Here is a 27,671-nt window from a genome sequence, read left to right on the forward strand (position 1 = left end):
ATGAGGATCCAATGCCCTCTTCTGGTGTGTTTGAAGACAGCAATAGTGTACTCACATACATACAATAAATAAATCTTGAGAGAGAGAAAGAAATATCCAGACATATAGCCCTCTTTCTCCCAGTTGTCCAACTCTTCCCAGACCCCATCTCAGCCATATTCTGAGCTCAACTACAGGAAGAACTCTCAGTAAATACAGCTTGACTGATCCAGCCAAACTCAGATTTGTGAGTAAAATATCTAATATTGTACAATAGCACCAAGTTTGGATCAACTCACTAGGTGACTGTAACTGGGATAGGCACAGAGTCTATATGTACTCCACCATTCGTATCTCTTGTCCTCATGGAACTTATAGTCTAGTGGAAAAGTTACCAGACATCCTATTCTAGCTTGTAAGATCTGCCATTTGGTCATTAGCACACTATTGGGAATAAGCTATTCTTCTCTTGGACATTGGGATGTTATATTTTAATTAGTTAATTCATTAATTAATTCATTAGTGGTATTTGAGACAGGGTCTCATTGTGTAGTCAGGGATGGCCTGGAACTTGATGCAAACCAGGCTAGCATCTTAAGTTCTAGGATTATAGATAGGTTCCAGCATGTCAGTTTTAGATACTGTATTTTAATTACCAGTTGGTTACAGTTTTGGTTTCTCATGAATTTGCCATTCAAAATGATGATACATAGGACTTAAAACATTACATCTAGTTTCATTCTCAGTATACATATAGTTATATAAGACCGTCATCTCCTCCATTATTTACCTACCCTTGTCAAATACTTTTACAGATACATAGTAAAGTCTTACAAGGATATCAACAGTTGCACAATGCCGATGCAATTCTGTCATTGTAGGGACTCTTCTTGCTGCTGATGAGAATCGAGAACCGTCCTTCTTTGACCTGCCCTTATAAAGGTCCGAAGCACTGATCAATCTCTTCTGTCTATACATCTGTCCGTTCCAGGTTATTTAAACAGATCCTATAGTATTTTGGATTCGCATTCCTTCCTCCCTCTTCTCTTCTCTTCCATCTTTGTCACAAGGTCTCACTAAACAACTGAGGCTGATCTCGAACTCAACTCAGCAGGAAGCCCATGTTGGTATCACACACTGGGTCTTCCCGCCTAGACTTCCTCACCCTGGCAATGAGCCACCACATCCAGCTTGGCCAATTCTTTTTTTTTTTTCCACTCAGTATATTTCCCTAGAGATAAATACAAGTCATACTCGACAATATTTCATGTATGTATTAATTTCTTGGACCATTCATCCTTTAACAGGCATGGGTTGTCATCCATTATGAATAAAGCTATTATGAGCATTTTGTGTTTATGTTTTCCTATGAAACCAAGTCTTCGACTCTGGGATGAATGCCCACAAGTATAATTGCTGGGTTCTACGGTAGTTACATGTTTAGTTAGTTTATTTATTTTTAAGGAAACTCTCAAACCGTGTTTTCAGTGAAGTGATGTCATTGCATATTCCCAGGAGTGACATGCGAGTGATCTAATTTCTATGCATGCCACTTGATTTTGAATAATCCTTTAAACACAGCTTTCCAGATTAGACCTCCCTCCATGGATTCTTTGGTCAACAAAATGTAGGCCTTTAATATCTGGGTAGATTCCCAGGGGGTGGGATGGGGCACGGCAAATTGAAAAGAAGATGAAGAGGCCGAGGGCACACCATCTAATTTTAACGCTCAGTGATTGCTGTCTTATTTTGGGTTCCTGACATCTTGTTTTAACTGGTTCCTATTGTAATTGTACCAGTAATCTCTTTCCCTTCAGGTAATCTTTTCAAAGCCACTGAAAAGCTAGAAGAGCAAGAAGCAATAGATTTGTTGTGAACTCAGAAGGAGGTTTAGGAAGAGCTTGGGAATCATTGAACGGTAACAGGGTTTTAGGTAAAGCTACACAGTCAAATCCATTTTCACTGAGCAGCTGGTTTTCAGGGCAGATGCCCTAGGTAAGGGTGACTCCTTTAATGAGGCCTGGTAGTTTAATGCCTCCTGGTAATTACAGAGTGTCCTATCTTCTTTTAGGCAAACATGACTCCTGCTACAGTCTGGGAAACAGACATGCACAAGGAAGATAAGAGCAAGATTTGGTGTTTCAACAGTTTCTATCTCAACTCTAAGGTGTTTAGAGCTTTAATAGATTGCTGCATGGGTGGAAAGAACTTCTTCTAAGAGTTAAATTTTCAGCGCCAAAGTTATTTCATGTCTCATACTATTTTATGTTAATCTTAATCTCTAAAATGTGGATAGTAGCTTAAAATGGTTTTCTAAGTGTTGGTATTCTGTCTAAGCTCCACCCCCACAGCTACCTGGCAGCAGCCAGGTATGCTCCGCCCCACAGTTGCCTAGCAACAACCAGCTGTGCCTGACTATAAAGGTGGTTGCATGCCCCCTCCTCTCTCTCTCATACTTCTCTCTTACTCTTTGTTCTTCTCTGTTCCTGCCCCCTTCACCCTTCCCTCCAGGTGCCCATGGCGGGCCTTCTTTCCTCTCCTCTTCTTCTCACATTAAACCTCTCCACGTGGAACCATGTCGTCTTGGTGTGTTCTGTCCAGGCATGGGCCGAGATTTAAACCTTGACACTAAGTATAGAGTCCCAGGCTGGCCTCCAACACGGCCACTCCATTGCCTTCGCTTTCTTATAAGCTGGTCTTGTAAGTGAACACCGCCATGTTCAGAGGCAAACCAGTCTTGCTTAACACCTGCTCTTACCAAACTGCAGGGTTCAACTTCATAATCTTGCTAGCATCCAGGCTTGCTATCTCAGAGGACTGAAAGGAGGGTCATTGATAAGTAATATAAAGAAGATGATGCAGAGATTTTTTCAGCTAGGATTTCTTAAAGAAAACATTTCTTCTACATTAACATATTATTTAAGAATTTCCAAGCCAAGCACTGGGTGTGTTCCTGTATGACTTTAATCTCAGCAAAGACATGCAGGTCTCTGTGAGTTCCAAGACAGCCAGAGCTACACAGTGAGACCCTGTCACCAAAATAAAACAAAACAAATGAACAGAAAAGAATTTCCAGGTTAGGTAGGGTGACATGTTTGATTCCAGCACCTGGGAGACAGAGGCAGGTCCCTCTTTGTGGAGGTTAGTCTGGTCTACCTAGGAGGTTCAAGGCTGCCAGGGTTATATGATGAGACCCTGTCTCAAACCAAACACAGAAACAAACACACACAGACCATCCATTTGCTGATTTGCATACAATGAGGTACATCGATATAGGATGTGTACTACACTTTTTCCGGTTTAGCACTAACGTGAGAGAAAACCATATTTTCATACATGGTTCCTGCATGCTACTCTTTCTGAGACAAGAACTACCAATCTGCCCCCAGCTGAGACCCTGAGAACTTAATTGGTTTATTATGTACTATCAAGTCATCTTTAAGTCACTCCTCTCTCCTCAGAGTGCAAACGTGAGCATTCTGCATTGTTCTGATTATTCCAAGCACACTCACCGGTTCCTGGTAACAAGACAGGAAAATAGACCTGGTCTATTAACTAACTAAAAAACGAACCTTTACAGATTACTTTCCAATTTATTAAGTTTTTATAAATCTTATCTCACTTATTCTTCAAATGAACCTGTACTGCCAGGATTCTACATTCTTCTTATTTTGTAGACTAGAACCCCAGGCCAAAAAGACTAGATGAATTTTGCCCATAAAAACAAAACAAGGGGCTGGAGAGATGGCTCAGCGGTTAAGAGCACTGACTGTTCTTCTAGAGGTTCTGAGTTCAAATCCCAGCAACCACATGGTGGCTCACAACCGTCTGTAATGAGCTCTGATGCCCTCTTCTGGTGTGTCTGAAGACAGCTACAGAACAAAACACCGCAAAAGCCAGAACAGAAGCCTAGATGTTACGATTCTGATTTCAGTGACAATTCTTACAGTGGTTGGCAAAGAAGGGGAAGCCATATTCCTAAGTAGGAGGTGTAAAATATACCTTTAAAACTCAAAATTAACAGGCTGCTTTTACACTGTCACAAGAGGATGGGCCAAACGTTAATCGGAGTGGTACCCAATTGCATTACCTCACCTTTTCTGAAAAAGGCAGGTTCTGTTTCAGATCACTTCACAGCCAGAAGATTTGAACAAATCTGTCTTTAAAATATTAGTCAGGTAGTATGGTAGTGCACACCTGTAATCCCAGCACTGTGGAGATTGAGGCAGGAGGATCTGAAGTTCAAGGTCCGCCTAGGTTAGATAACAACACAACACAATTAGTCATGGACTTTCCTAGGGCTTCAGCTAGTCTCAATTTACTCTCAGAGAACTGCTTGTGGGAGGCAGTTCTCTCCTATTCTGCGTGTCCCGGGGATCCAACGCAGGTCATTAAGTCTGGTAGCAGATATGTTTACCAGCAGAGTCATCTCTCCAACTCCATTCCCAAATCTTACCTGGCAATGGGAACCCCTGAATCTATTTTCTCCCCTCACTGGATTTCTTATCAGTTTAAATAATTGACTGCCTACTACCCCATATTGGATGAGTTCCTACAACATTGCAAGGCATGCACTAGACCTGAGGGGTTTCTGTGTCTTGTGACTCCTTTAATTTGATGGCCTGGCTAACCGAGCACGGCCGGCATTGGACGTCTGTATCCCCTGGATGCCTGTTTGCCATCAGCCCATATGACCATGGTGTTAGCGAACATGTGTGACTATGGGTCATTGCACATGGAGGGACTCTACAGGAGTATTTCATTTCATTGCTTTTCCCGACTGATTTCCAACTATACCCAATTTATTTTATTACTCCCCGGTGTCTTTATATTTTTTTTTCTTTCTCAGAATGTTAAAAAGCGGAGGAGAAACGAACTAACAGAGGGAGAAGAGTGAGCTCTGTGAATATTAAAAGACCCTCCTAAGGAGGAGAAGTGCGTGCTTACGTTTGGATTTCTTACCTTATTGAGTTTTAAAGTTTCATCTTGGCTTTTGTATTTAAGTTTTAAAACTTAAACTTTTTTTTTACTTCTTACCGTCTGTTTTACACTACACACACCACAATAAACACTAGCTAGGATCCTAACTTAGGATTGATTTAAAATAGAAGTACTTAGGAATCTGACCAAGGGGGCGTACACTAACACTCACAAAGCACATTCTTTTCTCATGCCTTCCTCAGTCCATTGCCCCGGGCAGTAAATTGTACGGTAAAATAACCAGTTTAATACTTGCTGTTTTCTTTCGGTCTGCTGAGAAAAAGCTACATTGTTGGCAAAATGACAGAAACTTTAAAAATGGAAGCCAGTATAACACATGTATATTTGAGGAATGTGTGTGGCAATCTACTGTTCTCTCTCTCTCTCTGTCTCTCTCTCTCTTCTTCTCCCCCTCCCTCCCCGCTCTCCCCCACCCCTGCCTCCAGTTGTTATAAACATACAAGGAATTATTGAACTTTGAAAACTGGGTTTGTGGAGAGAGACCCAAGAAAAGCAAGTAATGATTCTTTCCTTGAGCCTCCGGAAATACTAGGTTGTCGAACAACCAACTTAAAAGCACCTTTTTTTTTTTTTTTTTTTTGGTTCTTTTTTTTTCCGGAGCTGGGGACCGAACCAGGGCCTTGCGCTTCCCTAGGCAAGGGCTCTACCACTGAGCTAAATCCCCAACCTAAAAGCACCTTTTTATTTTATTTTATTTTATTTTATTTTATTTTATTTTTGGTTCTTTTTTTCGGAGCTGGGGACCGAACCCAGGGCCTTGTGCTTCCTAGGCAAGCGCTCTACCACTGAGCTAAATCCCCAACCCCTTATTTTATTTTTTTAAGGGAAAAGCAGATGTTAAGTACAAAAACTCATTGTTTGAACCTGCGCTCGGCTAATACCTTACATATTAAGATGCTTGGAAAAGTCTCCGGTTGTCCTCATACAACAGATCTTCATGAGCCCCTCCCCCATAATTTTCTCACCCATAATTTTTTTTTTACTCTGTTTATGTTTGGCCTTGACTTTTCTAACACGTATCATTCTCACCCACAGCTGAAGACACCTTTGATGTTGGTGGTACCACATACTGTATGTAAGAGTAGCCATTTAAAGCAGGAGATCCGACTGGGCTTCATGACATGTAGTTCAGATTATATAAATACTACAGGAAGGAGGGGAAACAGGGCCCTTCCGTGTACACATCTTAGATTGCTAGCTCCCTGCCTGTGTAGAATGTTAAGCATCCCCAAACAGGCAGTGGCGGCATTACTTCAGTGTCCTTGACTTGTGAAGCTGTAAAACCAAACCCTTTCAACCCAAACTAAAGCTGATGCAAGAGGTTAGCGCACTTTCTGTGCTTTCTCTGCCTGTTACTGAGGCAAGTTCGAGGGTAGAGAGGAAGACACCTAATTGCCTTGAAAGCTCAATCTAAGCAATATTATGAACGTTTGGGAAGATAAGTAAGGATAGTCCAGGAAGGCTTTGCAAACATTCATGAATTTCATCCACTATCTACCCGTTTAAACCACTACAAACAAGCCAGAAGCAGGACTAGACCTGTTCTAAGTCTTTAGGAGTTTCTCTTACATCCCAGTCTTTCAGACTGGACGACTGAATTTTTGCCTTCTGCTTGGGTCATTGTGTCACGGTTGTAGTCTAGCTTTGTTATCTATGGTTGAAAGACTGGTCGGTTTTACACACTGTATTTCAAGAGAAGTTAATCAAGCACCATTCTGGTTTCCAACAAGCAGGCATTGGGGGTGCAGGGAATGTCTAGAATCTTCCTGGCTTACCATAAGCCCTTACTTTCTTTGGGTATTCATGCCATGTTTTGCTTGAGTAAAGGCTAGGATACTTTCACTGCATAAATATAACTACAGCGATAATCAGGCCTTGGAATATACGACTGAAAAACACCCAGCACATTTCAGTCATCTTTTATTTATTATGGAGAGATTGAGCGGCCTTTTGCTTCCTGACGCTTTTCACAGGGACTTTAAAGATGATCACTACTCCTGTAGCTATCTTTATATCGGGAAGCTCTACGTGAGGTTGAAGTTTTTATAGGGAAAGTTGTTTTAAAACAACAGTTGTCTTTAAAGGCGGGTTTGCCACAGCAAAGGTTAGGGGTTGCCAATAAACCCATTTATAGCAACTTCTGTATCCTTCACTTTCCTTACACGGATGGGTGGCCTAGGTGCAATTCCTGTTGGAATTTCCAGTTGATCTTTCTGCAAAGAAAGGGGGGTCCAAAGTGCTTTGGGAATTGAGAGGGCTGAGCCTTCTACATATAAATTGGCTGCCTAGATTGCTGGGAGGTTGTGGAGGACCCAGGTCTCCCAGTTCCCTGGGCCATTTTCAAACTTTTGTTTTGTTGGGAATAACAAAACATTTTGGGAACTAGGGGGTTTAATTTACTGCCGCCAGCCTACTTAATAATAGCATCTTTGTCTGTTCTTCCTCCAGGACTCCTCCTCCTGACAAGGAAGCTAGAAGCTGGTCAGTGGACTTAGCCCAGGCAGTACCGCCAGCCACAGAGTTCGAGGAGACAGCAGACCCCCGACCCTGGACAGTCAAATCCCAGAGCACCCCCAACCTAACAAAGGTGCAGTGGGCGAGATGCACTTTTCATCTTTCTCAGCTCATTTTGGAACAAGAAAGTGTATTTGTTTGTGTTTAGTTAAGCGAGGGGAAGAAAAGCCAACAAAGCCACCCTAAGGCATCCGCGGAAACTTCGGCTTGGCTAATTGCTCCCATATGTCCTCCTCGGATGCTTTCAGAGAGCAGCATAGACCAAGGCCGGGACACTTTACTGTTTTAAACCGGCTAAAAAAGGGGGAGAGGGCTAATCACACTTCTGATCCTGTCCCACAGAGGACCAGGCGAGGCCCCAGGGGAGCAACCTTCTCCTGGGAAGCTCGGCTTCCCGCAGAGAACATGCTGGGTGAGGAGGGGCGAAGGCGCCGAGCGGAAAGTTGGCGTGCCGCGCCCCAGCGGGTCTCAAAGCCCTGGCAGCTCCGGTCGGGAGGGGCGCGGGAGGCGCAGCCCCGGCGGGCGCGCACAGAGAAGGTGCCTTCCGGAACACGCGCAAGGGCGGGGACTCGCGCTGCCAATGAGGTCCCGGTGTGGGCCGAGCGAGGCGCGGGGACGGGCCGGAGCGCTGCCTCCGCGGTGGCAGCTGCGGGAGCCCGGCTCGGGAGCCGCAGGAGCCGCAGCCGCCGAGTGCCCAGCCCGCCGCGCCCTGAGGCCCGGCCCCCGGGGTGGGAACCGCGCCGAAAGCTGGAAACTTTCCTGGCAGGTAACTCCCGCTGTCCGGGCGCCGTTGCCGGCCTCCGGGAGTCCGCAGCCGGCCGGGAAGGAAGGGTCTCGGGGAGCAGCCGGGGAAACGAGAGCGAGCCTGGTGGGAAAGTTTCGGGACGCCCCCTTCTCCGGCGGGCCCAGAGGGAGCTTTCTGGGAATCGACGCGGGCACGCTGGGGCTCCCGGCCTGGGGCGAGGCGCTGCCCGGGAGTCGGTGCAGGCCGTTTCCTGCGCTCCCGGAGGAGCGGGTTGCAGCAGAGCCGGGCTAGGGGGACACTGGGATCACGCGGCGCGCAGGACTTTCCCAGCCGCCCCTTGCCCGCCTCCTCGATCCCTTGGTTAGACAGGGCCTGGGCTGCGCCGGGCACCTGGGGGCTAGGAGTGAGGGGACTTGCAGGCGGGGCGCCTGGCACCGCGGGGTCTCGAGTGTCGCCTTGCGCGGGTCGCCAAGTTCCCGAGCGAACTTAAGCGGGGAAAATCACATCGCCCACCGTGAGCTGAAAGTGTGTGCTTCGTTCCGGCAGGCTGCGGCTCGCAGATGCAAGCCAATTTCTTTCCCTGGTGGTGTTGGTGTTGGGGTGATGATTTGGGATTAGACCTTGAGGATTTTCTTTCCCTTTTTTCTTTTAGTAGTGCCAGCTAAATGAAGGGTCCTGTCAAGTTTGCGAGTCCCCTTATCCTTGGGCGACGAGTAGTTACTTTGGAGGCATTATGGAGATTCAGGTTCTTCCTGGAAGACTTTTGGGTGTGTGTGGGGGTCCCCCGGGCTCGGCGCGGCCGCTTTCCGGAACGGCTGGCGGGGAAGGAAGCCCTGGGCATTGTGTAGCGTGTTTGCAGACAGCAAGAGCTCAGGACTGGCGTTCCCAAAACTTACTTGACTTATTGTGTAAAGGCTCCGGGAGGAAATGCGGCCGTGGCCAGGTAAAAGAAACGCGGCGCCGCGGCCGAGCGCGGAGGACGCCGAGCTGTGACAGTCTTCAGGCTGCCTCGGCTCCGGCTTGGCAGCCCCAGATCCTTATGCCTGGAGTTGTGGGACTGGTCAGAATATAGAGTTTCCTGCAGAGTGAACTCAGGGAGGTGAGGAGGGCACCTTCATCTTGAACTTGACCCCAGGAGTAGCGTCCTGGCGGGTTAAAAGGTAAAGGCAGGCAGAGTCTTAACCTGTAAAGGAGCCCAGACGCCGCTAGCTCCTGGCTCAAAATCTTTTAGGAAAGGGCTCAGGGTGTCTGAGGTCGCGAGCTCTGGAAATGCCAGACTCATCAGACTACCGAAGTTAGTGTGCGGGGGGGGAGGGAAGGAGAAACCTGGTTGGCTGGCACAGAGGGTTGGTTTTTTCTTTGTGGTGAAAAAGAAGGGAATCTTGCGTCTCTGCTTACACCAGATCCGCTACTCCCCTCCACCCACAGCCCCTTCCTGGGTCATCCTTATCCTGCCAGGCTGGCACTCCTGGAATGGGGGAGGGAGGAAGAGAAGAAAGCCGTTGTGAAGCTTTTCTGGGCAGCCCGGAGGTATTTCAGATCTGCTACTGGGAAGAGTCCTGGATTTTAACAGCTGTTTCTTGATTGCTGGGAATGAAAGAATTTATGAGCGCCTGAGAGGTGCTCATTATGGTACAGTTCTGAGTGTTTTGCTCATCGGGGCTACTTAAAGAGCTCACAGGGACTTCCCTACAATCTGCAAAGTCTGTGTCAGCCGGAATGCTTGTGGGTGTCAATCAAAAAGCATCATAAATAGATCTTGGTGCTTTTACAATGAAAAGTATGCCTAGCAAAGGAAGTTTGGTGTCTGACTGCGTTCGAGACTCCTTCGTCGACCTTTCTGCTTACCAGCCGAGTTGATGATTCCAGGCTTCCCAACTACTGTGATTGGACAGCGAGGGATGGGAAATATGTCATTGATTTTGGTGGAGGTGGGAAAGTCGAGAAATAAATTGAAGGTCACTTCCATGTTTCTGTCTCCCAGTTCTGGTGCCACAAACTTTTGCTGAAACTCAAAAGGATTGATTTTCTTGCTTTTTTGGTTTAACCACCAGAATGTCTAAATTATCATAATTCATGTTCATCACGGAGCTAAAACATAACTGATTCACAGTCAGCCCTTTTTCTGCTTCCCATAGCAGCCAGAAGAACATTTTGTCTCTTTAACCACATACAATTTATTTGATGCCATAGTGGGGTTTTGGTGCCCGGTGATCGAGGACACAGTCCTAGAGACAATGGAATTGCTTTGACTAAATCATCCATTTTTAGACAACTTCTTTTCTGGGTTGCTGCTTAATTCTTTATCTCCCAGAGAACATTAAAAGCCCTGTCCCTGGGCTAGCAGAGCTATAATCCGTATTATAATGAGGTTTGCCAGAAGAGCTGGGAGGTAGTTAGGTCTGATTTCACCAGACACTTCAAACTCAATAGTAAAGATTTAATGTCTGTTAGGTCAAGAATTTCCTAGTTAGGAAAATTGGGTTAATGCTCTTGTCCAACATATATGAGGCCTTGTTGGGGGGGGCGGAACATACTTTTATTTTATTTTTATCACGGAACCTTTAGTTTTAACTGTGTCACCTATGGCAATAAACATGTAGAGACAAGCACACGCATCTGTAAATAAATTTATAGACGCACCCACAGGGGAATTGTGTTAGTCTCTAGAACGGGTTTGCTTTGACAGGATTTTGTTTGTTTGTTTGCGTGTGTGTGAGTTTGTGAGACAGGGTCTCACTATATAGGCCAGGCTGCCTTGAAACTCACTTATGTAGACCATGCTGCCCTTCAACTCACAGAGATCCACCTGCCTCTGCTTCCCAGTGCTGGGATTAAAGGTCTGCCCCATCAAACCTGGCTCTGAACTGTCTTGTAAATACTTGTTAGTTGTAAAACTACCTCTCCCTCAGTTTACAGAAGTGTTTGATCTGTAGGGCTAGTAAGTCTTTCTGGGTTTTTAGTTCTCTCACGGCCATCCCCAAAATGGAGTCACATTGCAGTCCTGTGGCTTCAGGAGTTGGGGAACCCTAGGAACTTTGGAGCCTGGGTAGAGCATTGCAGCAGCGATATTAAAGGGCTTCACTAATTCTATCCCTAAACCTCTCATTTGAGCAATCCAGGGCCCAGGAAGTTAGATCAGCTTGCCTGATGTCACCTGTGACGGAGTTGAACTTGAGCCGGGCAGGTCCCTGATTCCCCATCCCTTGCCCTATATCTCTTTTGATTCACGTCAGTCACCTGTGAACTCGATAAAGCCTGACAGAAAGAATGCGTGGCCGTTTCTCACAGTGCCTCATTTATGGTTATTTTGGTTCCAGAAGCCTGGGGCTTATGTCTCCGCTTTAATAGGAAGGATTGAAGACAGCTCTTAGTAAACGGTAACTAAACATTCTCTCTGTAGGAGAGTTTGAGAAAGTCACATCCCTCCTCCTAGTCATTTGTTTACTTTCCATTTCTTAATCAAGTAGGCTTCTGGGTCTAACATGATTTATAGTTCAGATGTCTATCAACTGAACATGAGGATGAAAACACCATTTACATGTCATCTTGGCTTCTGTCAAGCTGAGGATGAAGCCTGTCTGAATATCCCTTTCTTGGAGTCCTGAGCCCCTTCCTATTGATGGGAGTATAGCCCGGTTGCGAGCCACTTTCCTTGCTACATAGGTCTCCTCTTATGCTCCTGGTTAAATGGGGGAGGGTAGTAGGTTGCCGTGATCCATTTTCACCATTTGCTGTGTTCCTGCCTGACGGGTTAGGAGTGCTAAGTGTAGCCGTACCCTGAGTCTGGAAGCTGGACAGGATTTTTTTTTTTTTTTTTTTTTTGTATTTTTGGCAGTGCTGATGATCAAACCTCGGTTTTCCAACATGATAAACACACATTGTACCACTGAACGACAGACACCCCTTGTCTATGAGCTTTAAACAGGTTCAAAAATGAAATCACATTCTAGGACACCGGCTTTTTGTTTGCAGTTTTTATTTCACTCGCCGTTTGGTCTTCGTGAACGTGGGTGTGCGTGTCACTGTGAGTGGAGGTCAGAAGAATAACTTCTGGAGTTCTCTCCTTCTATTGGCTGTGGGGTTCTGGGAATCGAACTCAGGTTGTCAGTCCTGCACAGCAAGCCCTTTGAACCAGTGAGACAGTTAGGAACTTGTCCATGTAAAGCATTGACTTATGGGATGGTTTTTGCCAGGTCTTTCTGGGAGCCTAGTCTGGCTTCAGGCTCGTGATCTCCCTGCCCCAGCCTGCTGTGTGCTGAGATTGAAAGTGTGTGGCATCATTGGAGGCTTCAGACCTAGCCCTTAAAACTTACTCTCTGAGGGGTAGCTTTGCAAAGTACTCAGCAATGGTGTTTAAACTCAGAAGAAGATACATTAGTATCTGTTCACTGACTGGCCAGTTCGAGATGGTTGCCCCTTCCTGAGAAGAGAAGCAGAAGAAACAGAGAGCGGGCTGAGCAGATTTCCAGGAAGAAGGCTCTTAGCAGCATTATCTTGCCGTTAGCAAAAGGGGTTCTGGTTTCGTTTGCCTCTGTGGCTACTTTGTAGAGTGAGTGTTGTCTTTAAGGGCTTCTGTGAGGAGTGTGGGTGACGGAGGAGAATTTTCTAGAGAGAAGCATCCCACAGACACAAATGTCAAGGGCAGGTCGGATGTTGCAGAGAGACAGGACACAGACCGTGGCTTTCAGCGTGATTCTGCCATTAGCAATGAGAGAATTTATTAGTTCCAAAGTTTCCCGGCTAATAGTCATTGTAGACAGATGTGAACCAGAGTGTTCAGCCATTTAACGTAGAACCATGGTGACTCAGCACTTTCTTGCCTTACCCAGCATACCTAGGGTCACGCACCTGTGGTAAATTGGCTTTCTGCCTCTGAGGTGGAGAAGAGTGGAAGAAACTGTTTAACCGTGGGTGGCCTTCTTGCACAAAGGGCGCACTGAAGCAAAGACGTGCATTATGTGACAGACAGTTTTAACATGTGGAAGACGTAACACAAATCAAGATGCGTATATTTGTATTTGTGCAGTTTAGCGCCAGTGTGTGCTCCCGTGACTCACTTTTTTCTTGTGTCCCATGTCAGACATGCGTTCCCTGGGTTCATTCTTTGGCTCTGTTTCAATGACTGGTTGCTAAATCCATTGCATATGTTACCATTACCAAATAATTGATTTCGACCTTTGATGTCTTTGGAAAGGTATCGGAGCCGGTTGGCTCAGTTGGGGCATGCATGTTGTTAAGTCACTGTGGCCTTGCACAGCCTCTGGAGCCTTTGGAGCTTGCAGCTCCAAAACCTCTTATCGTCAAGAAGCTGCCTCTTTGCCGTTAGTGCCAACCTGAGAGAAACGTGGAGAGAACCCAGATTGACCCAAGAAGAGTTCCAGGCGGCAGACCCCATTAAACCCACAAGATGGTCTCTGTGCACAGCGTCCCACAGAGGAGATTCTGGTGGATGGAAGAGACCGGGCGTAAGAAAACTAAAAGAGCTGGCCAGCATAGCACATAGATCTCTAGAAGTGGTCTTGGCTGGCCGTAAAAGCACACCCAATGACATGGGGTGTGAGCATTCCTAATGTCCTCATGACACGCTCCTGTAGTCTGGAAAGCACAGACTTTGCCACATTCTACAGGGCTTTCGTCACTCTGTGTGTAGCCATTTGTGTAAGTTGCAGGGGCGGGGGGTGTTGAATTACTTCTAAAAACTTGGAGCTGGTCACGATTCCCTTCCCGTACGGTCTGTTACGATCCTCCCCGACTGCCTGGCTTTGCTCTAAATTACTTGAGATTTATAACATTAATTATTCACGTTTATTGAGTACTTGCTGATGTGGAACTAGATGTGCGAATTAAAAAAAAAAATCCATGGAAAGAGAAGAAGAGTAGCTCTTCCCTCGTTGTCCTGCACACAGTGACAGCTCTGTACAGAGCCGCCTTCTGTGTCCTGGCTTCCCTTGCTTTTTTGTGACATAGACCAACCACAGTTCATTTCTTTGGAATGAGAACTGGCCTCAGTTGGATGGTGGCATTGCTGTAAAAAGCTCACTATATTAATTCCTACCCTTATTACCACGATTCTGGTTTTGATTGATTGATTGATTGATTGAGCCAGGAATAGGACATGGGGGAGGGGGGCTTCCTCTGTGTGGCCCTGGCTGTCCTGGAACTTGTTCTGTAGACCAGCCTGGCTTGGAACTCACAGAGATCCGCCTGCCTCTGCCTCCCAAGTGCTGGGATCAAGGCCTGTGCCATCACCACCGAGCCACAAATCTGCTTTTGATCACCTCTCAGTTGACCACATATTTGTGGGTTATCTGGGTATGTCTCCTGCCCCAGGGCGAGAATCTTGAGTCATGATCATTTCAGCATAACCGTTCCTGCTGCCAGCGATGGATTAATGAGCAGGTTTGTGACAGCCATTATGACTTACATATCTGCAGCATTACATGTTTGGAGAGGTCTAACACACTAGAGAGGTCAAAGGTACCCAAAACCACAGTGACTTCTTCTCAGCTGCTGAATTAGCCAGCCCTAGAGCTACCATGACTTGTAACATCTCCGAGGAAAGGAATATTTATGAATGCATAAGACAGTGATCACCAGAGCAGAATGTGCTGGATTATCCAGGGTGGGAGAGAAGGAAAAACCAAAACGGTTTTACTAACATAGGTGGGTAAACACCGGGTGTGTATCTGCTCAGCACCTGTTGCTTGGGTCGTGTGAGGAACATTTTATAATCTAGTGGCGTTGACTCTGGCACCCTAATCGCCCTTCTTGCTTTAGATCAGTGGTCCTCAACCTTCCTCATGCTTTGACCCTTTAATGCAGTTCCTCATGCTGTGGTGATCCCAGCTGTAACATTATTTCATTGCTACGTCATAACTGTAATTTTACTACTATTATGAATCTTCATGCACATATCTGATACGCAGGATGTCTGACAGGTGATCTCTGTGTAAGACTTGCTTGACACCATGGGGGTCGGGACCCACAGGTTGAGAACCACTGCCTTAGACATGGATTTATGGTTTGTATCATCTATTTTTAATTAAACCGGCTCCCCCAAATGGAAGCTACTTTAAAAGGCTCTTGGAAAGAAAGTGTGTGTGGGGGGAATGCTAATGGCACACATTCCGAGTAAAGATAATGAGAGGTCTGAAGGAGAGGAGTTTATTGTAAAGTGGTTAGGAAACTGGCTTTGATAGGTAAACAAATGTCCATGTGGATACAGGGTAACATGTGGAAAAGAACAAGAAAGACTAAATGTTAGGAAGTGAGGAAGCACTGAATGCAGATGATGGCGTGAGTCAGGAAAGGATATAAAATTGTTTTTCTAGTCCTAACTCTGTCATAGGTTGCTTTTCATAGTATACGTGCATAAAAATATATTTGATAGTGAAATATAAAATCCAGTAAAATCCAGTGTGAGCTCCAACGCTTCCATTCCAGATGGCCACTCTAAGCCATCTGTGTGGTGGGGCATGTATCCCAGCATTTGGGTAGCAGAGACAGGTAAGATCGTGAGAGGCCAACCTGGTCTACGTAGTGAATTCCAGGACAGCCTGGGCTATGTAGAGAGACCCAGTCTTTAAAAGAATTCATAGAGATGTTCATAGAGTCTGATTGGTTAATTCTGGTGTGTGATGAATTTTTTTATTTGTAACCCTGCACCCCCCTAAACCACCACACAGGGCTTTTCTGGCTGTCCTGGAACTCCCATCTATAGAACAGAATGGCTTTGGACTCAGAGATGTTCCCGTCTCTACGTCCTGGGTGTTGGGATTAAAGGTATGCACACCACACCCAGCACACTAATCTTTTCATTATACACAGATTATATATAGTTTAGGGGTTGGGGATTTAGCTCAGTGGTAGAGCACTTGCCTAGCAAGCGCAAGGCCCTGGGTTCGGTCCCCAGCTCCGAAAAAAAGAAAAGAAAAAAAAATATAGTTTATACTACGTTTGGGTTATATGTTTAATATTTTTTTACTGAGAGGTCTCTGTCATCAAAGAGGATTTGAGAAGACCCTTTAAGTCACTTAATATAAAGCTTTTCTAAAATGTATATATGTGAGCCTTTGAGTGTATATGTGCACCATGTGTGTGCAGGAACCCACAGAGGCCAGAAGAGGGTGTCAGGTCCTTTGGAAATGGAGTCACAGGTGGTTGTGAGTGGCCACGGGAACCATGCCCTGGTCCTCCGGAAGAGCAGTGAGTACTCTTAGCTGCTAAGCCTCCCTCTAGTCAATCTGCTCCCCCATCCCGCTCTCCATTACTTGTAGCTTGAAGCATTGTAGCAGGTCTGAGGACAGTTGAGGGCAGATGGCCTTCCCTGTTTTACTCAAAGCTGACAAGACTCCTTACGGTCTAGTCCCTTATGTTTAAGTTTCCCTTTAATAAGGTTCTTCCTCTCTTCTTTAACCCAAACTGATGACATCAATCCGTAAGACACAGCTTGAAGAAACAAGGATTTCTCATGAAGATTGCCTCTCTCAGTTTTCCACATTATAGTGACTCCTCCCTTAATCTTCCTGATCATTGCCTGTGCATTTATTAAAATGTTTTTCTCCTTCAGCTTTTTATGATTAAGTGCTCACCTCTTTGCCCTGCTGATGGCTTGTAAGCTTTTTGATGGTAGGCGCTTTGCTTTGCTTTAGTCACTTAAAAAATAAAAGGTAATTATCTAATTCTGCTTTGGAATAAAGACGAGGCTGGGGACGAACAGGGCCTTTTCAATGAGCTAAATCAACCCGGAGTATCGCGTTTTTCAATTATAAAAAGGATTTATTTGTTTTTAATGTGTATCGTATGGGTATTTCACCTTCATGTATGTATGTGCACCACTTTCATGTCTGCAGCCTGCGGAGGTGAGAAGAGGGTACTGAATCCCAGAACTGAGTTACAGATGATGGCGAGCTGCCGTGTGGGTGCTGGGAGTCAAACTCTGGTCCTCTGCAAGAACGTGAGCTCCTAATTGCTGGGCTATCTCTTCCCAGCACCAGAACCCACAGTTTTTAAATGTCACTGTGCACGAAGTGTTCTGGGTGGCTCTGCCACTACCAGAGCTTAGTGACCTCGAGAGAGCAGAGAGCTGTGCGCATACTGCATAGGGCTAAGGAGGATTCAGGACACAAACCCAAGTCATTCATGTACCACAGCTCTGTGTATGCCTGTGCCTGTGCATGGGGGAGAGAGAGAGAGAGAGAGAGAGAGAGAGAGAGAGAGAGAGAGAGAGAGAGAGAGAATGAGAATGTATGTATGTGTGCATGTGTTGAGAATAAAGACCAAGTATCTTGCTGTACACCATTAATTGTCCTATGCATACAACATGTAGTATTACCACAGTAAAATGAACACACCCAACACTACCTTGCTTCTGAATCTGACATTCATTTTGTGTATGGTAATTTGTTGTTGTTGTTTTTCTTTTTTTTTTTGAGATAGGGTTTCTCTGTGTAGCCCTGACTCCCCTGGAACTCACTCTGTAGATCAGGCTGGCCTTGAACTCAGAGACACCCCTGCCTTTGACTCCCCAGTCCTGTGATTAAAGGCACATGCCACCACTGCCTTGCTTTTTTGGTGTGCTCTTGAGAAAGACTTTCACTATATACCTCTGGCTGTCCTTGAACTCAGAGAGATCCACTTATCTCTGCCACCTGAGTGCCCAGCCTGAACCTCATTCTACATGTAATCAGAGATCACAACAGTACTTGTCTGTGCCTGACTTGCTTTTAACTTATTCAATATATTCCTACAGTGGCCACATGCGTAGTGTAAAAAATGGTGAGATACTTTTCTTTTTATGGCTGTATGATACCCCACTGTGTGTGTGTGTGTGTGTGTGTGTGTGTGTGTGTGTGTGTGTGTGTGTATGTATGTATGTATATATGTATTTCTTTATCCGCTCATGGGTATCAAATTGGCTATTAGGAATATTGCTGCAACAGACATGAAGGTACAGACATGAAGATACAGACATGAAGGAAGGCACAGACATGAAGGCACAGACATGAAGGCTCAGACATGAAGGATCAGACATGAAGGTTCAGACATGAAGGCTCAGACATGAAGGTACAGACATGAAGGTATAGACATGAAGGTGCAGACATGAAGGAAGGCACAGACATGAAGGTACGAGACACTGGTTTGATTTTCTGGATTGTAAACATAAAGGCTTGCGGGAGTAGTTCTATTTTGATTTTTTTGAGGAATTTACATACTGTTTGCTGTAGTGGGTGGAATAATTTTGCCACGAGTAGCGTGCAGAGGGCCCCCCTTTCTCCATAGCCCTGCATGCAGCCCTAGTGATCACTGTTTTTTGCAACAGCTGTTCTCATGTGTATGAGATGCTGTCCCACTGTGTTTGGATTGCTCTGGGGTCTTCAGTGTAAAGTACTTGGTTACACGGTGTGCTGCTTTTCCTCTGGGAGTACTGACACAGCAGCAGTGGGAAGCTCCGTGGATCATGCTACGGAGGCATGGTTGGACAATCCTAGGCAGGTACCTAGTGGTTAGGTACAGGAAGAACTTTTGGGCCGTGTGTGTGTGTGTAGAGGGGGGGGGGACATGATGCAATATGGAGATCAGAGTACAACCTAGGGAGTTAGTTCTCTCCTTCCTACAGAGGTGGGATGGGATGGGGGTACCAAGAATCAAACTCAGGTTGTCAGACTGATGGCAAGCCCCCTTTTGCCCTTATCTGCTGAGCTATCTCATTAGCCTGATTTAAAAAAACAAAACAAAAAACCAAAACAAAATCTCATGCAGCCCAGACTGACCTCAGACTCAGTAAATGGCTGCAGCCAGTCTTGAACGTCTGATCCCGTTGTCTCCAACGGAAAGTGATGGGATCATAGGCATGTGCCCCCATGCATAGCTGATCTGTAGGAAGGCCCTACATGCTGGTGGATGGTAATCACCATCTGTGATTACCACCAAGCAAAATCCTGGGAGCCTGTCCTGTACGCTACTGTGACACTGGCCAGGGCATTCCTGTTGGGAATGGTGGACTCGACATGGCTCAGCTGACAGTCCTTACATGGGAAGGCTAATTGAGGGTTGACAAGCTGTCTGCTTTCAAGTTGAGCTATGCTGGATACTTCGTGCTGCTGTGATGAGAAACAGATCCCTCCAGAGTTTTGAGGGTCAGATGACAGAGTGTGTACGGAAGTGTCTGGAACATTGTGGATGGCCTCCTCGGCAGGGCAAGCATCAACTCTGATCATTTCCTTGTGGGGTTGACGTCTACCTCACATGTTTTTGTTAGTCATTTCTGTTTCCTTCTGAGTACATTTCCATACATTTTAGAGGGCGCCCCGAGTGGAATGGGACGCAGTTTCTTGAGGAAAAGAACAGATAGACGTTGGCAGTGATGTAAAACATTTAGCTGTGGAGTGGGTGTGCTGTGGAGTGGGTGTGGTGTGTGATCTGGTGATGATCTGGCAGTCAAGTTGGCCAGGTACTTGCTTGTTAAGTGGGACACTGCTGGATAAAGATGAGAGTCAGAGCCTCCCGCCGTAAGCATTGGCCAACTTTAAACGGTACCCAGGAGACGGTTGCTTTCTATGGGTATTTTAATTGCTTCCTTGGTGAGGTGCTGGTATTCCTTAGAAATACCTCGACACAGAAGGAAACTGAAAAGTTTAAGTGTAGTTAGGCGATCTTGATGAGCTTGAAATCGTTCGTCTGTGGGTTAAAAACAAATGGTTAGGAGTAAGACTGAACATCGTGGAGGCCGAGTTCACCGAGGAATTCTGTATCGTAGAGATTCGAAAACTAAAACATGCGAGAGACAACGTAATTATAGATGCAAGAGACGCAGAGGCGGTAGGCAGCTCCTAGATTTGCCAACATGCAATTTTGCTTTTATTTATTTGTTTATTTTTGTTACAGGGACCACCAACTTTGCAGCCCAGGCTAGTCTGGAGCTCACAGTGCCCTTGCCTAGGTTTTCTCAATGTTGGGATTGCAGATGGGCACTGGTACACTCTAGCCGTCTTGTCTGAAGTTCTTATCTCGAGTGTGACTTAAGACGGCCTTCCTACAGGGTGATTTGTCTAAATAAACGGTTTCCCAAGTGGGTTCCGTGGGAAACTGATTTTCAGAAAATTTAGGTACCACAGGGGGAAAGGGTTCTAGAGTTAAATAAATGCAAAAATCTGGGTCAAGCAGAGTATAACAGAGGTGTGTGTGTGTGTGTGTGTGTGTGTGTGTGTGTGTGTGTGTGTGTGTAGGCAAATGTATATAGAGATCTGAAGTTGATATTAGATATTAGTTACTTTCGGTTGCTGTGATAGAACACCACATATCCAAGGTCACTTGTAAAAGAAAGGGTTTAGTTGGGCCATGATGGTGGAGCGAGTCATGGTGGCAGGAACAGCGGAGAGCTCACTGTCAGCAAGAAGCCGAGAACACACTGAAGATAGCCTTCTAAGGTTTTAGAAGCCTTAAAGCCTGTCCCTATCACACACTTCCTTCCCCAAGGCTACACCTCCCAGTCCTTCACAGACAGCTTCACAGACTGGGGCCCAGCAGGTGTCTTCCTCCCATCTCCCTACCCTATTTATTTAGGGTCTCTTGCTAACCCTAGAGCTTGCCGGTTCAGAGTATCCAACTTAGCAAGCTTGTGGCTGGGACTCCCTGTCTATGTCCCCAGTGATGGGATCACAGGAGGCCACCACGCCTACCTGCTTTTATGTGTGTTCTGGGCTTCTGAAGGCTCAAGCTTGGGTGATAAGCACTGAGCAGTCTTCTCAGCCCCCAACCAGGTAAGTCTTAAAAAATGCTGCAACGTTTGAACACTCAGGTCTGATGCTCAGATCTCGTACAAGGCAAATGGGGTATTCGTGTTTTACAAGTACACGGAACTGTAGTTGTTTTTTGTTTGTTTGTTTGTTTTTGTTTTTGCAAAGTATACAGAACAACGGTGGTTGAGTAGTTTGTTAGGTGTTTTAAAGCAAAATCCAGTTAATGTAATTTTGCTTCAATCTTCAGGCTTAAGTTTGGTCCGAATGAATTTTGTGCGTAGCTGTGATAGGAGACTTGCCCTCTTCCCAAAGGCTTTTTCCTTGTCACATAAACTTAACACTGATCTCTGTTACCTGACTGTCCCGTACATGTCATTTGTTAATGATTCCGTTCTTCCACAAAGAACATGTAGACTATCTCAAATCCTGAAATCGTTCTTCCCGTGTGGTGGCGTTTTATGTTGTTGCTTTGTCCCGATATTTCCTATAAACTGGAAGCTAGTCTTAATGGTATAATTAGGGGCCGGGGAGATGGCCAGCAGATAAATATACCTGCTGTTAAGCCAGTTGACCAGAGTCCGAGCCGTAGAACCCACGTAGTGAAAGGAGGGAACTGACTTCTGCCAATTGTCCTCTGACTTCTAATCAACAAGCTATGGCAGTAGCATGTACACATGCACATGAATGAATGAATGAATGAATGAATGAATGAATCTATCTCTTTGGAATTGACTCCATTATTGGCACATCAGGGAGGCGAAGTTGAATTGGTCCATGTGTGATGAGAAGGTGTGCTGTGTTGTTGGCCAGGTGACCTGGGTCATGCCATGCCTTTATGGCTTGTGTCCCTAAGTGTTTTGGGTGTTGAACACTTTTGGTTTTATTCAGAACGACAAGGTAACTTTAATAAACTAATATGTGGTTTGTTTGCCCAGTCATTTAGAGATAACCCATCAATCTTATTTCTACCAGATAACGGTTTTTAATAAAACCTTTCCTGACAAAAATGCTCACACTAATCCAGGAACAAAAAGTGTAGGGAAACCTTCACGGCAGCAAACTTATGTGCACGTCATCTGGCGGACGCCGATGAATAAATCAAAGTTCCCATCGTTGCTGACTTCGCTAATTTAATTTGCCGTCTAAGTTTTTCCCCTTCGTTAGCCTTTTTTTTTGAGTGCTTTTATGTCTGGGAAAACTTAAAGGAATTTTGTGCGTTAATGAAGAATAACAGCCACATATAAAGTGGCCTTATGTGATGAATGGCAACCTTCATAAGCCTTTGCCGGCACATTCTTACATTTAATCCCTTAGCTGGCAGGGGTTTATACACTGTTTTATACATTAAAATCTGCCCTCTGTGGAGTAAAGTGCCTTCATCAGGCTAGGTGTTTTATAACTACAGCACGACACTGCAAACATTCATAGATACTCCATTTCTTCTATTTTTTTTTAGCGATGGAGCCTTGCTCTGTGGCCCAGATTAGCATCCTGAGTTCAGTGTGTGTCTCTGCACCCAGCCCCTCTTCACAGTTTTTGCTAGGAACGAGCACCAAACCCCAGGGTGTGTGCACACCTGCCAAGTGCCCCCTGCCCCCGACCACAAGATCATAACCTTTGCTCTGTGTGAATTTTGTACGTAACTGTGATAGGGGATTTGATCTATTTCTATATTTGTAAAATGGGGATAGTAATGACTGTCTTTTAGAGTGCATGCCAGGACCAAAAGTAAGCCCTGTACTGTAAGCTTCTTCTTGCCTGGCTTGGCTCATAGGTACCCGAGACATGCCTCCTCTCTCTTCTCCTGGGTCCATATCTTAAGTTCAACCTGATAGTTAAGTTGTTGGATGAAAAATTTACTTGTTTTGCATCTTCTTTAGTGTGGGTGTGTTTATACGTGTGAGCGTGCTATGTCAGGGTGAGAGTGGAGGTTGGATCGCAACTTGCAGATGTTTGATTTCTACCATGTGGGCCCTAGGATTGAACTCAGCTCATCAGGCTTGGTGGCAGGCCATTTGTGTGGAGTGTTTTAAGAATTGTTCATTTAAAGGGGTCGGGGCCTTAGCTCAGCGGCAAAGGATTCACTATATGGGGTTTGGCCCTCAGCTCAGGGGTGAGGAATTGTTAATTTTAAGATTTTTCTTCTTATGGAAGCCCAGATAAGAACTTGGTTTCGGGGGCAGGAGAGATGGCTCAGTGGTTAGGAGCACTGACTGCTCTTCCAGAGGTCCTGAGTTCATTTCCCAGCAACCACACCGGTGACTTACAGCCATCTGTAATGAGATCTGATGCCCTCTTCTGGTGTGTCTGAAGACAGCTACAGTGTACTCAAATATAATAAGTAAATTTTTAAAAAAAGAGAACTTGGTTTCATGCTAATCTCTAATTAGCCCTCTTCCACTGACCAGCTTCACTGTGGAGGTCAGGCCAGGAGAAAGAGAGATGTCGTGTCTAGGAGGATGGAGGCGGAGTTCTGATCCAATGGAATTTATAGAGTTCACCTTCGTCAGCCTCCGTTGCTTCCTCGGTTCACGACAGCTTCAGCCAGTCTCACCAATAGAATGTTATCCATGAAGGTGCTGTGCTGTCATGCTGGTCATTGATGCGGTTTGTCTAGTTAGGGCTACTACTGCTGTAATGAAAGACCATGACCGAAAGCAAGGTGGGGAGGTAGGACTACAATACCACCATATTGCAGTACATTACTGAAGGATGTCAGGATAGGAACAGATCAGGAGCTTATGTCTAGTCCATAGGGGAGTGCTGCTTACTGGCTTACATTGATTGTTTTCTTATAGTACCCAGGACCACCATCCAGCCCAGGGTTGCCCCCGTACACATTGGGTTGGGCCCACTCTCCCGATCACTAATTATGACAATGCCTTATAGGCTTGTCTGTTTATAGCCAGAGTCATTTTCTTCTGGAGGCATTTTCTTAATTGAGGCTCTCTCCTCTCCAATGACAATAGCTCGTGTCAAGTTGACATAAAATTAGCCAGCACATGGTTCACATAGGACATAGCCAGGTAGGACTTTTGATTACTTCCCTCCTTTGGAAGCTTGAACAGCACAGCACTTTCTCCCACCAGGAAAAGAGGGAGGAGGCTCTCCAGTCAGTTCTAGCCCAGCAGCCTCAAGGCCTGAAGTGGTGTCTGCAACAATAGGGACTTACTTAACCCCTGGGTGAGGGGCAGCCAGTACAATAGCAGTAGCCTATGCTGTTTTGGGAGTCTCTTGGACGGTTCTGACCAACAACTCAGAAGAGGGCTTCTCGTGCCTGGTGTTGAGGTTTTTGTTAGGTGGTCTTTGGCTCTTGCAGCCAACAAGTAGTTTTTGAGGGCTATCCTGCCCTTTTGAGGTCCAGGCCTGTGTATCTGTCTGAGACAGTAGCACACAGCTAGCTCCTAGGGGAAGTTGACTAGGAGCTAGTGCATCAGGAGAAAGGAGGCAGAGGAAGAGGTGTTGGTTCTGGGCTGGCATTTGGGAGCAGAGGGAGGAGACGAAGCCTGGGTAGGATTTTGCCAGGTGGGGGTTGGCGTGCTTTCTGGATGAAGGGAGCACAATGAACAGAGGCTGGGAGGCATGCAAACAAGTCATGCTTGGGGGTTTGTTCGAGAACAGACGGTGCCTGGCATTTAGTAGAGTGGCTAAGAAGGAGAGAGCCAGATTGCAGAGGCCTCGCATGCCAGACCAAGAAGTGTGGACTTGCTCCTGCGGGCAAGTGATAGCTGTCAAAGGCTTTTCAGCTGGGAGATGATGTAATCAGATCTGTGTCCAGGAGCAAAGCCTTGGCAGCGATGGTCCAGAGGACAGGGGACTGGTGTGGGGACTGATGGGTGGCAGGGCACTCCGTTGGGCTTTTGAAGTAGGTCAGCTGAGAGACGACAGGAAGGTCAGGAAGAGAACTGAAGGCTGCAGAGTACCTTGAGTGTACACAAGCTCATGGAGTTTCATGAAGGAAAAAAAACAGACCCAAGGTCACCCGGGTCGTCTTAGAACAGGGTGTCCAAGAACACTCTTTTAATAAACCGAGTTCAAGATGAAGCTTGCCTTTTTTTTCAGCATTTCATGAACTGGGCAGCACTGAGTCCACAGAGCAGACATGAACTCAGAGAAAGGCAGAGCGGGTCCGGAGAGTCAGCAGGGACAGCAAGTGCCACAGAGAGCACAGGTTAGGGCCAGGCTGAACCTTTCTTTTGTACGGCCGTGTTTGCTGTGGTTGATATGACTGTTGAGTCTTGTTTCATTGGAAAACTGACCATTTGGGAATTGGAAGAAATAATCCTTTCTCTTCTGATTTCCAGAAAGCTTAGCTTCAGGAGAACAGTTTACACTTCTTTCTTACTTACTTTTCCTTAAACACCCTACCTGTTAAGAATCCTGCTCTGCTTTTGGAGACCGAGTCTCTCACTGAAATTGGAGCCTGTGGATTTGGCTAGGCTGGAGGCCAGTAAGCCCCGTGAACCTTCTCTGTCTCCCCCATTCCTCAACGGACTGACTGAACCATCTCCCTAGCCTCTATTTCAGGAACTTTCGATAGCTCATTAAACCATATGGTGTTGATCTTTGGTTTAAGAAATAAAAATCACCTAGGAAAATGATTTATTTTTAGCACCTTGTGTGCATTTACATGGAATCTTGCCAAGGTTGCTCTTTTTAAGAAGTTATTTGGATTAACAGTCAAAATTAGCAAGCCCTCAAAACTAGACTTTGCCTTGCCTTTTCAGTGGACTTTCAGAAAGAGATTTCTAGGAAATTAGATTCCTGGTTTTCTTGCTTACACAAAGAGAGGTTGAAGGCCGGATGTTGGTGGCACAGGTTTGAATTCTAGCACTTGGGAGGCAGAGAAGTAAGTGGATCTCTGTGTTCGAGGCCAGCCTGGTCTACATAGTACATTTTAGGCTGGCTAGGGCTACATAGTGAGTCCATGTCTTAGAAAAAAAAAGTTGGAGTTGTTTAGGAATCTTGGAAAGTCCAGACAGTGAGGAATGTTACATATTCTTGGGTTGTTAAATTGCCCGGGGAATGGCCTAGGTTGTTCCTGATTAAACAGAGACAGACAGAGACAGAGACAGAGACAGAGAGAGAGAAAGAGAGAGAGAGAGAGAGAGAGAGAGAGAGAGAGTGTGTGTGTGTGTGTACGTGTGTGTGTGTGTGTGTGTGTGTGTGTAGCTCAGTGGTAGACTATAGAGCGCTTATCTAGCATGAAAAGAAGAAGGCCCTGAATTTGGTTCCCTGTCAGAAGTCACCAGTTTTGGTCTCCTCCACATCCCCCCAAATAACAAAAGCACTCAGCTCTTTGAAATCTGAGTGTTAAAGTCAAGCCACCACTTATTCTACATTTGCTTATGTCTGGTGACATCCAGTCCCTGCCTGCCCTCTTTGTCATGTGTAGCTCTGCCAAGTTGAGGTTTTTGAAGTCAGGCGACTGTGGTAAGGCCCCAACCCAGTGCCCGGGTCCCAGTAATGTGAGCGGATTGTACAGCTTCCTGAAGCAACTGGGGTGTGGCTGCTTCTGAAGGCTGTTTTGGGAGTGGAGTGCGGTGAGGTCCTAGACTTCAGCTTAATGGTGGGAGGTGGCTGAGGCTTGAGTATCTGTCTCAGGGCACTGAGGGTCTGTTACTCTGCCTGCAGTGGGTGTAGTAGGGCTGACTGCTGCTTTTCCTTGTCTGCTTCCGGGACTCCCCAGAGTTGGGAGGAAGTCTCTGAGTTGCACATGGCTATGGCGGGCCTGGAATAGATGGTTTGGATTTTTCTGGTTTCTGCCTTTTGTGGGCATCTGGCTGCTCACAGTGATATTTGCTTCTTTGGTTCTCGTAGCCAGCAGGTTTGGCGTTAATTCTTGAAGATCAGATTAGTTTCTCGTTCATTATTCTCCTGTTGGGGAGGGAGACAAGCCTTCTCCGACCGCCCACTTTGGGTAAATTCGTTACTACTGTGTGCCTCCATGACGGGGCTTCCCGGCTCCCAGCTCCTTAGTCACCATTTTGGCTGGCAGAGGGCAGGTGGAGCTTTGATTGCTTGCTCTTCAGTCAGGTAGAAGATGCCCGTTGAGCATCTACTTTGTGCCCAGCCTTGGGGTCAGTGTTTATTCTTTAAATTCTTTAACCAGCCCCTCACAGGGTCTTAGCATGCATTCTCACCCACTGTGCCCATTTTGTAGATGACCCTCCTCACCTCTACCCCTGTGATACTGACTGACTGTGTGTTCTTGCCCTGTCCGTTTCTGTCACGGGCTCCCCAGCGGGTGTTTGCAGGGGTTGCTCTGTCTGTGCAGAAGGGATCGACTTGTAAATCCCTACGGGTTTTGGTTCAAAGGTCTTGTTGTCATGAGTAGTGTGGGCCTATAGATGCTGTGGGGTTGGGGTGGGGAGGCAGATTTGGGACATGGGGAGAGCTAACAGGTGGGATTAAGCTGGGTTATTGTAGCTGTTTAAGATGGTTGGGCCCTTTGGATTTTGAATAGCCCTCCCTGAAGCCCTTACCTGGGTATTCTAAAGCACGGTTGTAGGGTAGGGGCTGGTTACGAAATTTGTTCCTAATATGCTGTCTGTTTTGCTGTTATTTCTAGGTTGCTTTGGACTGACAGTTGGGGGTGGGGATACACAGTGTCCTTAGATTGCCCATAATTGTGAGCTCATCCTTACCTTCAGGACTTTACAGTTTGAGCTCCAAACAATACGCAAGGG

General features: G+C 46.0%; 1 protein-coding gene across 1 annotated transcript in view; it reads left to right on the plus strand.

Moving 5' to 3' along the window:
- Positions 1-8,116: 8,116 nt before the first annotated feature.
- The window catches only part of Tanc1 (tetratricopeptide repeat, ankyrin repeat and coiled-coil containing 1), a 228,616-nt gene continuing 209,061 nt past the window's right edge, over positions 8,117-27,671 (plus strand). The window contains exon 1 of the mRNA XM_032903343.1: positions 8,117-8,260. The gene's annotated coding sequence lies outside the window, so the exon portion shown is untranslated. The remainder of the gene's footprint in view (positions 8,261-27,671) is intronic.

This window comes from Rattus rattus, chromosome 5 (assembly GCF_011064425.1).
Source record: "Rattus rattus isolate New Zealand chromosome 5, Rrattus_CSIRO_v1, whole genome shotgun sequence".
Lineage (NCBI taxonomy): Eukaryota > Metazoa > Chordata > Mammalia > Rodentia > Muridae > Rattus > Rattus rattus.